We start from the raw sequence: 14,677 nt of genomic DNA, 5'->3' as shown, positions 1-14,677 counted from the left end.
CCACCTCGCCCGGCTAGGTTTTTGTATTTTTTAGTGGAGACGGGGTTTCACCGGGTTAGCCGGGATTGTCTCCATCTCCTGACCTCCTGATCCGCCGGTCTCGGCCTCCCAAAGTGCTGGGATTACAGGCTTGAGCCACCGCGCCCAGCCCTAATTTGTATTCTTGAATTACATTCTTCTGTACCTCAGAATGTGCTTCTTTGCAGAGCCTGCTATTTATGCTTCTCTTGGCTGACACTCATAAAGAGGGATTCATTTGTAAACCTCTCAGCAAATCCATTTTTTTTTTTTTTTGGATCAGCTGGACTCCTTAACACCATTCAGTAACTGGAAAAGTAGATAATGACTGTTCTTATAACAAAGAATCCAACAATAACAACAGTCAGCATTTATTAAGCCGCTCATATGGGCCAGATGTTATCTTCACAGAATATTACATAAGCCTCCCAACAGCCCTTCAAGACTTGATCCCTATTTTACAGATGAGGAAACTAAGGCTTAAAAAGATTAAGCAACTTGAATTCTGAATCAATAGGCTTGCTTGGTTCCAGCTGCTGCTTTTGTTGTTGTTGTTTTAAATCCAGGATCCCCATCCTGGGGGCGGTGATGGTGACTGAAGGAGAGGAATACGGTTGATCTATAAGGCTTTGGGAGTCATGGGTTGGGGCTGGGATGTCGTTGGCTAAAGTATAAAATTTTTCACCCCAATGGGAGATGCCCAAATCGTAGAAGCCAGAAGAGCTGAAAAATATTCAAGGAATCAAAATTCTAGAAGCTGGAAGGAGTCTGGAGGTAGAATGTGAATGGGGGATGTCACCAAAACAAACAGCCCAGAAAGGAGAGTAGTGGAAACAGTATGGAACTTTTGTCTTAGCAGCTCAGCACTTCTACACCTCTTGCCCATTCCATAGAGGCTAAAAAAAAGTCTTATAGAGAGCCTGTGACTGTTCATTCCCAGGCTTCATTTTCTTCCAAAACCACTCGCTCTGTTCCGATGGTCTCCATTTCCATTCTGTTGTCATGTAACTAGCTTCTGCTGTTCTGCCTAACCTCTTTGGTGAAGTAGTTCTCTGAGATACTCTTCTTGTTCTTCTATTCCATCTTCAGACCTTGACAGTGTCCTTCAAATTTGCCGTGACTCTATGCTTTGCAGCCTGCAAGCTGTCTCATCCGGCCAATCTGGTTAACTCATCTTAGGACACCCTCTAAATCCTTCTCAGAGCTAGGCCCACAGTGACGTTGCTTCCAGTCCACCTGAGAACCAAGAGTTAGAGAGCTGTACAATGTTGGCTGTGAACCATACCACTGGTCATGTCCCACCAAATATCATGATGTCCACTTGTACAGGGGACAGGTATCTATTATAGCAGAAGAATCACACATTGCTAGGTTTTCCCAAATGACAAATGGGAAACAAGAAAACTCATTTACTCAGTCACTAACCTTGGGTATCCTTTATAGCTACATCTTCAGGAGAAAGCAAGGACATTTTTCTTTTTGTCATTCACTTTATTCATGTGTATCCATATAGAGAAAAGTACATGAATTCCCAGTATACAGCTGGATGAATCTTTGCAAAGTGAATGCACTGATTAGTACCCAGATCAAGAAATACAACATTACCAGCACCCAGTCCTCTCATGCTCCCACCTGATTACTACTCCCCATGATAACCACTATTCTGACTTATAACAACATTGATTCATTTTGTCTGTTTTAGATTTCATACAAATGGAATGCATATTATGTGTTCTTTTTTGTGTGGCTTTTTTTGTTGAATGTTGTGTTTGTACGATTCATCCATGTTGTGCATAACATAGTTCATTCTTTTTCATTACTATATACTCTATTGTATGAATACACTATTTTTAATCCATTCTACTGCTGTTGGACATTTGGAGATTCCAGTTTTTAGCTATTACGAATAGTCCTTCTATGAACATTCTTGTGCATGTCTTTTGATGAACATATGTGTGCATTTCTGTTAGGTACGTATCTAGGATTAGAATTGTTGGGTAAAAGTATATGCATATGTTCAGTTTTAGTAGATACGGCCAGTATTCCAAAGTTGTAACCAAGGAGATTTTTTATACTTTCAAATCTCCTGGAGTCAGAGGAAAGGGGTACAGGAGCGGGCAAGTAGAAATTTCGCTGGTAGTGCCAGTAAGTACAGTTTAAAAACAACTCTTGGCCAGGCACGGTGGCTCACGTCTGTAATCCCAGCACTTTGGGAGGCTGAGGAGGGCGGATCACCTGAGGTCAGAAGTTCGAGACTAGCCAGACCAACACGGTGAAACCCTGTCTCTACTAAAAATACAAAATTAGCTGGACGTGGTGGCTTATGCCTGTAATCCCTGCTACCCGGGAGGCTGAGGCAGGATAATTGCTTAAACTTGGGAAGCAGAGGTTGCAAAGAACCAAAATCTCGCTATTGCACTCCAGCCCAGGCAACAAGAGCGAAACTCCATCTCAAAAAAAAAAAAAAAAAGGCAACTCTTCCTTTGTCCCTGCCATTGTTTTTTCCAGACAGAGTTTCTTTCCCAACGCAAAGGACTTGGACACTACATGCCACCCAGGTCCAGGTGGCTGGTGCAGTTCTGTAATATTGGAACTTAGTATGGAGAACGTCAGCTAGTCAATATGGCATACCAAGCCAGAAGAGTTAGTATAGCTGAAAACTGGGCAAGGATCAAAGTCTAAGAGGCCTGAAGGGAGGTCCAGCAGGTTATGTAGTGAGGCTGACAGAAACAAAAGATGGAGGCCAGGCGCGGTGGCTCATGCCTGTAATCCCACCACTTTGGGAGGCCGAAGCGGGTGGATCACAAGGTCAGGAGATCAAGACTATCTTGGCTAACATGGTGAAACCCCATCTCTACTAAAAAATACAAAACAACTAGCCGGGCGTGGTGGTGGACACCTGTAGTCCCAGCTACTTGGGAGGCCGAGGCAGGAGAATGGCGTGAACCCAGGAGACAGAGCTTGCAGTGAGATGAGATAGCGCCACTGCACTCCAGCCCGGCAAACAGAGCAAGACTCCATCCAAAAAAGAAAACAAAAATGGAGATGCATAGTCCAGCTGGACTGTAGAGCCACAAATCCAGGGAGAGGAGCAAAAAGAACAAGCAGGTGAAGAGGAATGGAAACAGGTTTGTGGTTCATGACTGGCCTGTATGCACCATCCAGGGGTGGAAGGGCAACAGTCAGCCAAATTTAAAGAAATGAAAAAACAAAACACAGCAAAACAATCTCATCCCACTGAAAACCAAAGCTGAGTAAGCCTCGTCTGGAAACGTCTTTTGAGGATAATTGCAAACTTCTGGGAACTTGAGTGGAGAACATGGGGGTGGAACAAATACAGTTTTTCGTCAGAGATGTAATGTTTGGGTAACACACGTTTCTCCAGGCCAGTCTAGTGTGGCAGCACAATTGGATACTTCGGATCATAGCAGCCCTTTCAAGGAGGTCATTAACACCACAGGTGCCTTCTGTATCTCTCAAGGATATACGGAGGTAGGGGAAGCGTCTTCTGCACTTCTGAGCGGCTACTTCCTGACTCCTATCGCCAGCCACAGCCGGCGTGCAGCCACTTCTCTGCTGAAGCAGAGATACTTTCCCTCCACCTGTTCTACAAACCAAGCCACAAAAAAGACTGACTTTGGGCCCTCTTTCCTTGGGTGCCTTTAAAGGTACAGCACTTTTTTTTTTTTTTTGAGGCCAAATTTCGCTCTTGTTGCCCAGGCTGGACTGCAATGGTGCACTCTCAGCTCAGTGCAATTATTATTGATAATAATAATAATAGAGTACCTCAACACTCCACTATAATCAACACTCCACTGTCGTCAACGGGCAGATCATCCAGACAACAAAAAATCATCAGTTAAGCTGTACTACTCTATACCGAATGGACCTAACAGACATGTACACAGCTTTCCACTCCACAATTGTACAATGTACACTCTACTCAGTAGCACATGGATTATTCTCCAGGATAGACTATGTGTTAGGCTGAAAAACAAGTAACAACACATCTTTAAAAACTGAAATCACATCAAGTATTTTTTCTAAACACAGTGGAATACTACAAGCAATCAGTAACAGCAGGAACTTTTAAAACTATACAAATATGCCGGGCACGGTGGCTCAAGCCTGTAATCCCAGCACTTTGGGAGGCCGAGACGGGCGGATCACAAGGTCAGGAGATCGAGACCATCCTGGCTAACACGGTGAAACCCCGTCTCTACTAAAATACAAAAAATTAGCCGGGCGTGTTGGCGGGCGCCTGTAGTCCCAGCTACTCGGGAGGCTGAGGCAGGAGAATGGCGTGAACCCGGGAGACAGAGCTTGCAGTGAGCTGAGATCCGGCCACTGCACTCCAGCCTGGGCGACAGAGTGAGACTCCGTCTCAAAAAAAAAAAAAAAAACTATACAAATACATGAAAATTAAAATACATGCTCACAAACCAATAAATGGAAAAATTAAAAATTCAGTAAAACGAATAAGGAAAATTAAACATTCATTGAAACAAGTAAGAATAGAAACATAACATAAAACCTGTGGGATGCTGCAAAAAGTGTAAAAGGAAAAGCGCATAGCTATAAATGCCTACATCAGAAAAGTAGAAAGATCTCAAATAGCCAACCTGACAGTACACTTCAAGTAATGAGATAAATGCTAAAGTTTGCAGAAAGAATAAAGATTAGATAAGAAATTTTAAAAATAGAAACAAAAACATTACAAAAAGTCAACAGAACAAAGAGCTGGGGTTTTTTTGAAAAAAAAACAACAACTCAAAATTGACAAGCTATAACGAGACTAGGAAAAGAGAAAGAAAACTGCAATAAAATCACAGATGAAAAAGGAAACATTACAATTGATAATGAAAGAACACATTCCTCCATATATCATAGCCTTGAGCCCGACACATCACATCCCCCCATATGCCTCCACTTCCTGGGCCCAACACAAACACATTCCTCCATATATCATAGCCTGGAGAATCTCCGATAAGGTTACAACCGATTGTAAAAGCGCAGGAACCAATAAGAAAACTGCTAAAAGTATAACTTAAAATGTAAACCCATTGTAATGCTGTAACCAGAAGAATTCCCTTGTTTCTCTGTAACTTTACATATCCTGTTTACATCGGGCTATAAGAAGCGAGCACACGCCTCGTTCGCGGCCCTCTTGTATGTTGTGGAACGGAGGGACCAAGTTCGAACTTGCAATAAAGATCCTTGCCACTTGGCTTTGTCTCTGGACTCTGGTGGTCTTCTTCAGGGAATAAACGGTCTGGGCATAACAATAACAAATACAAAGGATCATAAGAGATTACTAAAAACACCTATATACAAATTGAAAAATCTAGGAGAACTGAATAAATTTCTGGAAACAGCAATTTGACAAACTAGAATAAAGAAATAGCAATTTGACAAGCTAAACAGACTAATAATGAGTAATGCAATTAAAGCACTAATAAAAATCTCCCATCAAAGAAAAACCAGAAGAATTATGGTTTTACTGCTGAATTCTACCAAACAATTTTAAAAGAGGTAATACTAATTTCACTCAAAATATTCCTTCAAAAATGAAGAGGAAGGAATACTTCCAAGCTTGTTCTATGAGGTCAGCATTACCCTGCTACAAAAACCAGACCAGGACACAACACAAAAAAGAAAATCGCAGGCAAATATCCCTGATGAACACAGATGCAAAAAATCCTCAACAAAATACTTAATGAAAATTGCATTTGACAACACAATAAGAAGATCATCTGCCATGATCAAGGGGGATTCATCGGAAGAATATGAGGATGGTTCAATAAACACAAATGAATAAATGTCATATATCACATTCAGTGAATCAAGAACAAAAAGCATAATCATTTCAGTAGATGCTGAAAAAAATAAAATTTCAATGTTCCTTCATGATAAAAACTCAAAATGAGTACAGAAGGAACACAGCACCATAAAGGCCATATATAACAACCCCACAGCTAACATCGTAATAAATGGGGCAAAGGTAAAAGCTCTTCGTCTAAGATCTTGAACAAGTGTGGCTACTTTTACCACTTTTATTCATCATGGTACTGGAAGTCCTAGCTAGAGCAATTAGACAGGAAAATGCAATAAAAGCCATCCAAATTGGAAAAAAAAAAAAGTCAAACTGTCTCTGTTTGCAGGTGACATGATCATATATACATAAAGAACCCTAAAGATTCCACAAAATATCTACTAGAAATAATAAATTTAGTAAAGTTGCAAGATACAATATCAATATACAGAAATGAGTAGCACACACATGCACCAATAGTGAAACACATAAGAAAAAAATCAAGAAAGTTATTTCATTACAGTACCTACCCACAACCCCCGGCCAAAATAATGATGCCTAGGGATAAACTTAACCAAAAAGGTGAAAGATCCTACAATGTAAACTATAAAACATAAATCAAAGATATTAAAGCAGACACAAGTGAATGGAAAGACATCCCATGTCCATGTATTAGAAGAATATTGTTAAAATATCTATATCACTCAATGTGACCTACAGAATCAATGCAATCCGTGTTAAACTACAGACATCCTTCATAGAAACAAAAAAAGAGATTCTAAAATTCACATGGAAATGCCAAACACCTTAGACAAAAAAATCTTTAATAAAAAGAAAAGCTAGAGGCATTGTGGGGAAAAGAAAGAAAGATCAGACTGTTACTGCGTCTATATAGAAAGAAGTAGATATAAGAGACTCCATTTTGTTCTGTATTTGAGATGCTGTTAATCTGTGACCCTACCCCCAACCCTGTCCTTGCAAGAGACATGTGCTATGGTGACTCAAGGTTTAAAGGATTTTAGGCTGTGCAGGGTGTGCTTTGTTAAACAAGTGCCTGAAGGCAGCTTGCTGGTTAAAAGTCATCACCATTCTCTTAATCTCAAGTACCCAGGGATACGCACACTGCCAAAAGTCACAGGGACCTCTGGCTAGGAAAGCGAGGTATTGTCCAACGTTTCTCCCCATGTGATAGTCTGAAATATGGCCTTGTGGGATGGGAAAGACCCGATCGTCCCTCAGCCTGACGCCCGTGAAGGGTCTGTGCTGAGAAGGACCAGTACGAGAGGAAAGAAGGCCTCTTGGCAGTTGAGATAGAGAAAAGCATCTGTCCCCTGCCCGTCCTTGGGCAATGGAACATCTTGGTGTAAAACCCGATTGTGTGTTCTGTTTACTGAGAAAGGAGAAAACCGCCTTGGGGGGAAAGGTGGGACTTGCTAGAGCAATGCTGCTCTTTATGCACTGAAAAGGTTTATGGAGACGTTTGTATATGCATATCAAGGCACAACACTTTTCCTTAAACTTATTCATGTCACAGAGATCTTTATTCATGTCTTCCTGCTGACCTTTTCCCTACCATGATCCTATTATCCTGCCACTTCCCTTTTTCTAAGATGGTAAAGATAATGATCAATAAATACTGAGGGAACTCAGAGACCGGTATGCTGAGTGGCAGTCCCCTGGGCCCACTTTTTCTTTCTCTATACTTTGTCTCTGTGTCTCATTTCTTTTCCTCAAGTCTCTCGTTCCACCTAACGAGAAACACCCACAGATGTGGAGGGGCAGGCCACCCCTTCAAGGCATCACACTACCTGACTGCAAAATATACTACAAAATATACTACAAATCCACAGTCACTGCAAATCTATAGTATAATATCAAAACAGCACGGTACTATCAAAAAAAGGGGCACGGGAGAGACAGAGACAGACAAATGACAGACAGACATAAACAAATGAAACAGAATATAGAACTCAGAAATAAATCCACGCATTTACAGTCAACTCATTTTTAACAAAGGCACCAAGAACACACCTTCCGGAAGGACAATCTCTTCAATAAACTGTGCTAGAAAACCCAAAACCCACATGTAGAAGAATAAATCTAGACCGTTATCTTATTATATACAAAAATCAACTCAAAGATTTACATGTATGACCTGAAACTATGAAACTACTAGAGAAGAAAACATTGGATAAATGCTTAATGAAATTGGTTAGGACAAGGAATTATCAGAGAGACTTCAAAAGTACAAGCAACAAAAGCAGAAATAGACAAACGGAATTAAACTAAAAAGCTTCTGCAAAAGAGAAGCAGCAATCAGTAGAATGAAGAAACGATCCAGAGAATAGAAGAAAGTATTTGCAAACTATGCATCAGGCAAGCGGTTAATACACAAAATATAGAAAGCAAAACTACTCAAAAGCAAAAATACAACTAATCTAATTTAAAAATCAAAAAAAGATCTGCCCAAAACCTTGGTCCCCCACCATTATTTCCCCACCTTCTTTTCCTGACTGCCATCGGCCCCTCCCTCTCGCCACTCTTTTACTTTCTCCATCTACCCCCAAATTTTTTCCCCACCTTTCGCAAAGCCCTTTCTACTATCCCGCTCACCACCCTTTTCCCCACCATCTTTTCCTCCTCTCCCTGGCCACCCTTTTCCCCGCCTCACGCTCTCATCACCCTCTTTTACTCCTCCATCTACCCAAAAACATTTCTCCTGTCTTTTCCCAAAGCCTTCTCCCTACTCCTGCTACTCACCACCCTCTTTTCCCCCTTCATCCACCTGAAAACTGATTTTCCCACCATCTTTTGCCCACCCTCTTTAAGCAACACCTCTTGCTCGCCATTTTTTCTCCTTTGGCACTCACCACCCCCTTTACCCCGCTATCTACCCCAAAACTATTTTCTCCCCTCCTACCGCTCCCGTCTTAGTGCAGTCTCCCTCGCCATCTCTGCTCCTACAGCTCCAGCCTCACTGCAGACTTTGTCGCCACCACCAACTGCAGCGAGGTGAGACGAGGCGAGGCGAGACGCGAACTGCAATGTCGCTGGCTGCAGCCTCCAGCCTCCAGCGTGCAATAGGTAGCTTCCTAAGCTAGCACGGAACAGCTTGGCTGGCAGACACAAAAAAGCCCCGAGGGCTGGGGCGCGGTGGCTCATGCCTGTAATCCCAGCACTTTGGGAGGCCGAGGCGGGCGGATCACGAGGTCAGGAGATCTAGACCATCCTGCTTAACACGGTGAAACTCCGTTTCCACTAAAAACACAAAAAATCAGCTGGGTGTGGTGGCGGGCGCCTGTAGTCCCAGCTACTCGGGAGGCTGAGGCAGGAGAATGGCGGGACTGCAGAGGCGGGTGGATCACCTGAGGTCAGGAGTTCGAGACCAGCCTGGCCAAAATGATGAACCCCCCGTCTCTACCAAGAATACAAAAAATTAGCCGGGCCTGGTAGCGGGTGCCTGTAATCCCAACTCCTTGGGAGGCTGAGGCAGGAGAATCCCTTGAACTGGGAGGCAGAGGTTGCAGTGAGCCGGGATGGTGTCACTGCACTCCAGCCTGGGGGACACAGTGATGGAGCTTGCAGTGAGCCGAGATCGTGCCACTGCACTCCAGCCTAGGCAGTAGAGGCAGATTCGTCCCCAAACAAAACAAAACAAAACAAAACGCCTGGAGAGTTCGGACCTCAGCATGCTTTACATACTGAGGTTAGGCAGTGGGGTTTCCTGGACTACATGTTCTGATCGGATAAGATGAACCTCTAGGCTTACACTGACTGGACTTTATTTTCATGCTCTGATTGGTTGTTCTAATACTTACTCTCATCCAATCAGAACATGATAAAGTCCAATCGGAGTAGGCCTAGAGGTTTTTCTCTCATCCAATTAGAACATGTAGTCTAGGAACCTCATTTGCATAACCTCAGTATATAAACCATGCTGAGGTGGGGAGTCAAGCCACGCTAGGCATTTCTGTGTTTGCCCACCCAGCATTTCCATGCTAGCTTAGGAAGACTGCAAAAGCAAAATGGTTAGTATTTTATTTTTTCCTAGGTAATCAGAAAAGCACTTGCATTTAAAAAGAAAAAGTTTCTATAAGAATAAATAAAATTTCCCATTAAACGGTGCTTTAACAAAGAAGATGTGTGAGAGCATGCCTAGTGTATGCAATTACAGTTTTAAAATTGTTCTTAAAAAGTACATATTTTTTTGGAGGATTTCAGGCCGGGCGCGGTGGCTCACGCCTGTAATCCCAGCACTTTGGGAGGCGGAGGCAGGGGGATCATGGTCAGGAGATCCAGACCATCCTGGCTAACACGGTGAAACTCCCTCCCTACTAAAAATACAAAAAATTAGCCAGGCATGGTGGCGGGCGCCCGTAGTCCCAGCTACTCCAGAGGCTGAGGCAGGAGTATGGTGTGAACTAGGGAGGCTGAGCTTGCAGCAAGCAGAGATCGCGCCACTGCACTCCAGCCTGGGCAACAGAGCGAGACTCCCTCTCAAAAAAAAAAAAAAAAAAAAGATATAACGCCACTGTAAACTGAAGAGAACCTGTACTGTGGGCTGAAAATCCCTATTCTAAAATCTGACGCTTCAAACACTGAAACGTTTTAAATGCAGACATAATTTTTCTCAATAGCCAGACAGAATATCAGTATTGATTAGAACAATTTTTCTCTATTAGAGAGGTTTCTGTTTTATATTTATTGATTAAAATATATTTTGAATAAAATTTTATTATGTCATGTCTGAAAAAATTATCAGTATATTTAATTGTAACAACTGGTAAGATAGAATATTTTCAATTTATACAATAACAGGTAGCATGCATGTCAGATATTATTCCCTGCTTAGGCAAATTTGTAATAAGACCAGATTATGTCTCATGAAAAAATAAAGCAATGTAAAATTGAAGATTGAATTCTTCTGCACAGACTAGAAAACTCATTCTGAAGCATAAGATCAATGAGAGTTGGCTGAGCACGGTGGCTCATGCCTGTAATCCCAGCACTCTGGGAGGCCAAGGCGGGCGGATCACAAGGTCAGGAGATTGAGACCATCCTGGCTAACACGGTGAAACCCCGTCTCTACTAAAAATGCAAAAAAATTAGCCGGTCATGGTGGCGGGCGCCTGTAGTCCCAGCTGCTCGGGAGGCTGAGGCAGGAGAATGGCATGAACTCGGGAGGCGGAGCTTGCAGTGAGCCCAGATCACTGCACTCCAGCCTGACTAACAGAGCAAGACTCCCTCTCAAAAAAAAAAAAAAAAAAAAGATGAATGAGAGTCATAACAGTGAAAGAAAGCTTCGTGAAAATGGAAAATGTGCGCACCAAGTCTGAATGAATGAGGATAAACAAAAACTGAAAATGCAAGAACAACATGAGGAAGGCAGAGAGATAAGGAAGTCAGCCCAATTAACTAAATATAAAATCCAGTGAGAGAGAAATAAAAACATGGGTCCCTACAATAACTTGTAAATTAATGCCCATAGTAGCATTATTCATAATAGCCAAAAGTAGAAACAACCTAAAGATCTGTTCATGAATGAATAGCTGCTGTAGCCATGCAATAGAATATTATTTGACAATAAATAAAAATGAAGTACTGATATGTACTACAAAATAGATGAACCTTAAAATCATTATGCTAAGTGAGAGAAGTCACTCATAAAACACTACAATGACTCCATTTATATGACATGTTCAGAACAGGCAAATCTATAAAGACAAAAATTAGATGATGGTTGCCTAGGACTGGGGAAGGCGAAGAAACATGGAAGTGGGTGGTGGTGGACTAACAGATGTGAAATTTCTCTTTAGGGTGATGAAAATGTTCTGAAATTGGTTGTGGTGATGCTTATACAACTCTGTGAATATATTAAGAGACCTTGAGTTGTACAGTTTAAACAGGTGAACTGTATGATATGTGAATTTTATCCCAGTAAAGTTCTTTTTTAAACATCCAATGGCAGTATCAAGATAATTTCCTTTATTTTCTAATTTGAATATGCATACTATACATGATCTAAATATTTATATGTTTACACAATATATTTTTTGAAAATGAAAGGATTGCCCAGCTATTCAAATACTGTGTATATTAACCAAAACATTTGCATTTTGGAGAATAGTATAATGTCCTTGGCATCCATTCACAAAAGTAGAGCTAAGAAATAAGATAATTTTCTGGAATATTCCATTAAACATTCTTCTCTGATTAAATATGGCTTGCCTCACCATGGCAACATAAACCACTGAAAAATACTGTTTATCTGAAGAATAGTCTCTCAACTTGTGGGATAAATGATGCATAATTCTTAACAGTATTATTATGAGAAAAAAACATGTAATTATAAGAAAAACATTGCAGAATGACAGCCACAGTTTCAAACATAAGCACATTATAAAGATAATAAAATTATAATAAAACTAATTATAATGAACATATAAAAGAAATCTTCCAAGGAAATTAGTATCATAAAACAATTTATATTATTTAACCAGCTATAGATTCACTGTTGGCATGTTACATTTAATACATACTTGACTTTTGATTTGAAATAATTTCTTCATTAAATCCTATATCTCATCTTTGAGATTAATGTGATAATGTGACATAACCTCTAGTGAAGCCTCAGACACAGTTTATTGAGATCAGCCAATTTTTTTAAGTTATCTCACAATGACCTGGCATGTTTGTTACTGATTTTGTAAATCATCTTACCAAATTAACATTACTTCCTTTCTTTATTATTATTATTATTATACTTTAAGTTCTAGGGTACATGTGCACAACGTGCAGGTTTGTTACATATGTATACTGTGCCATGTTGGTGTGCTGCACCCATTAACTCATCAGCACCCATCAATTCGTCATTTACATCAGGTATAACTCCCAATGCAATCCCTCCCCCTCTCCCCTCCCCATAATAGGCCCCAGTGTGTGATGTTTCCCTTCCAGAGTCCAAGTGATCTCATTGTTCAGTTCCCACCTATGAGTGAGAACATGTGGTGTTTGGTTTTCTGTTGTTGCGATAGTTTGCTGAGAATGATGGTTTCCAGCTGCATCCATGTCCCTACAAAGGACACAAACTCATCCTTTTTTATGGCTGCATAGTATTCCATGGTGTATATGTGCCACATTTTCTTAATCCAGTCTGTCACTGATGGACATGTGGGTTGATTCCAAGTCTTTACTATTGTGAATAGTGCCGCAATAAACATACGTGTGCATGTGTCTTTATAGCAGCATGATTTATAATCCTTTGGGTATATACCCAGTAATGGGATGGCTGGGTCATATGGTACTTCTAGTTCTAGATCCTTGAGGAATTGCCATACTGTTTTCCATAATGGTTGAACTAGTTTACAATCCCACCAACAGTGTAAAAGTGTTCCTATTTCTCCACATCCTCTCCAGCACCTGTTGTTTCCTGACTTTTTAATGATTGCCATTCTAACTGGTGTGAGATGGTATCTCATTGTGGTTTTGATTTGCATTTCTCTGATGGCCAGTGATGATGAGCATTTTTTCATGTGTCTGTTGGCTGTATGCATGTCTTCTTTTGAGAAATGTCTGTTCATATCCTTTGCCCACTTTTTGATGGGGTTGTTTGTTTTTTTCTTGTAAATTTGTTTGAGTTCTTTGTAGGTTCTGGATATTAGCCCTTTGTCAGATGAGTAGATTGCAAAAATTTTCTCCCATTCTGTAGGTTGCCTGTTCACTCTGATGGTAGTTTCTTTTGCTGTGCAGAAGCTCTTTAGTTTAATTAGATCCCATTTGTCAATTTTGACTTTTGTTGCCATTGCTTTTGGTGTTTTAGACATGAAGTCCTTGCCCATGCCTATGTCCTGAATGGTATTACCTAGGTTTTCTTCTACGGATTTTATGGTATTAGGTCTAACATTTAAGTCTCTAATCCATCTTGAATTAATTTTCATATAAGGAGTAAGGAAAGGATCCAGTTTCAACTTTCTACTTATGGCTAGCCAATTTTCCCAGCACCATTTATTAAATAGGGAATCCTTTCCTCATTTCTTGTTTTTGTCAGGTTTGTCAAAGATCAGATGGCTGTAGATGTGTGGTATTATTTCTGAGGACTCTGTTCTGTTCCATTGGTCTATATCTCTGTTTTGGTACCAGTACCATGCTGTTTTGGTTACTGTAGCCTTGTAGTACAGTTTGAAGTCAGGTAGCGTGATGCCTCCAGCTTTGCTCTTTTGACTTAGGATTGTCTTGGCAATGCGGGCTCTTTTTTGGTTCCATATGAACTTTAAAGCAGTTTTTTCCAATTCTGTGAAGAAACTCATTGGTAGCTTAATGGGGATGGCATTGAATCTATAAATTACCTTGGGCAGTATGGCCATTTTCACGACATTGATTCTTCCTATCCATGAGTATGGTATGTTCTTCCATTTGTTTGTGTCCTCTTTTATTTCACTGAGCAGTGGTTTGCAGTTCTCCTTGAAGAGGTCCTTTACATCCCTTGTAAGTTGGATTCCTAGGTATTTTATTCCTCTTTGAAGCAATTGTGAATGGAAGTTCATTCATGAGAATTTTAGACCAATATCCCTGATGAACATCGATGCAAAAAACCTCAATAAAATACTGGCAAACTGAATCCAGCAGCACATCAAAAAGCTTATCCACCACGATCAAGTGGGCTTCATCCCTGGGATGCAAGGCTGGTTCAACATACGTAAATCAAAAAATGTAATTCAGCATATAAACAGAACCAAAGACAAAAACCACATGATTATCTCAATTGATGCAGAAAAGGCCTTTGACAAAATTCAACAGCCCTTCATGCTAAAAACTCTCAATAAACTAGGTATTGATGGAACGTTTCTC

Source organism: Piliocolobus tephrosceles, chromosome 19 (genome assembly GCF_002776525.5).
Source record: "Piliocolobus tephrosceles isolate RC106 chromosome 19, ASM277652v3, whole genome shotgun sequence".
In the NCBI taxonomy this organism is placed as follows: domain Eukaryota; kingdom Metazoa; phylum Chordata; class Mammalia; order Primates; family Cercopithecidae; genus Piliocolobus; species Piliocolobus tephrosceles.
The sequence above is the reverse complement of the archived record's forward strand: the minus strand, read 5'-3'. Positions refer to the sequence as shown.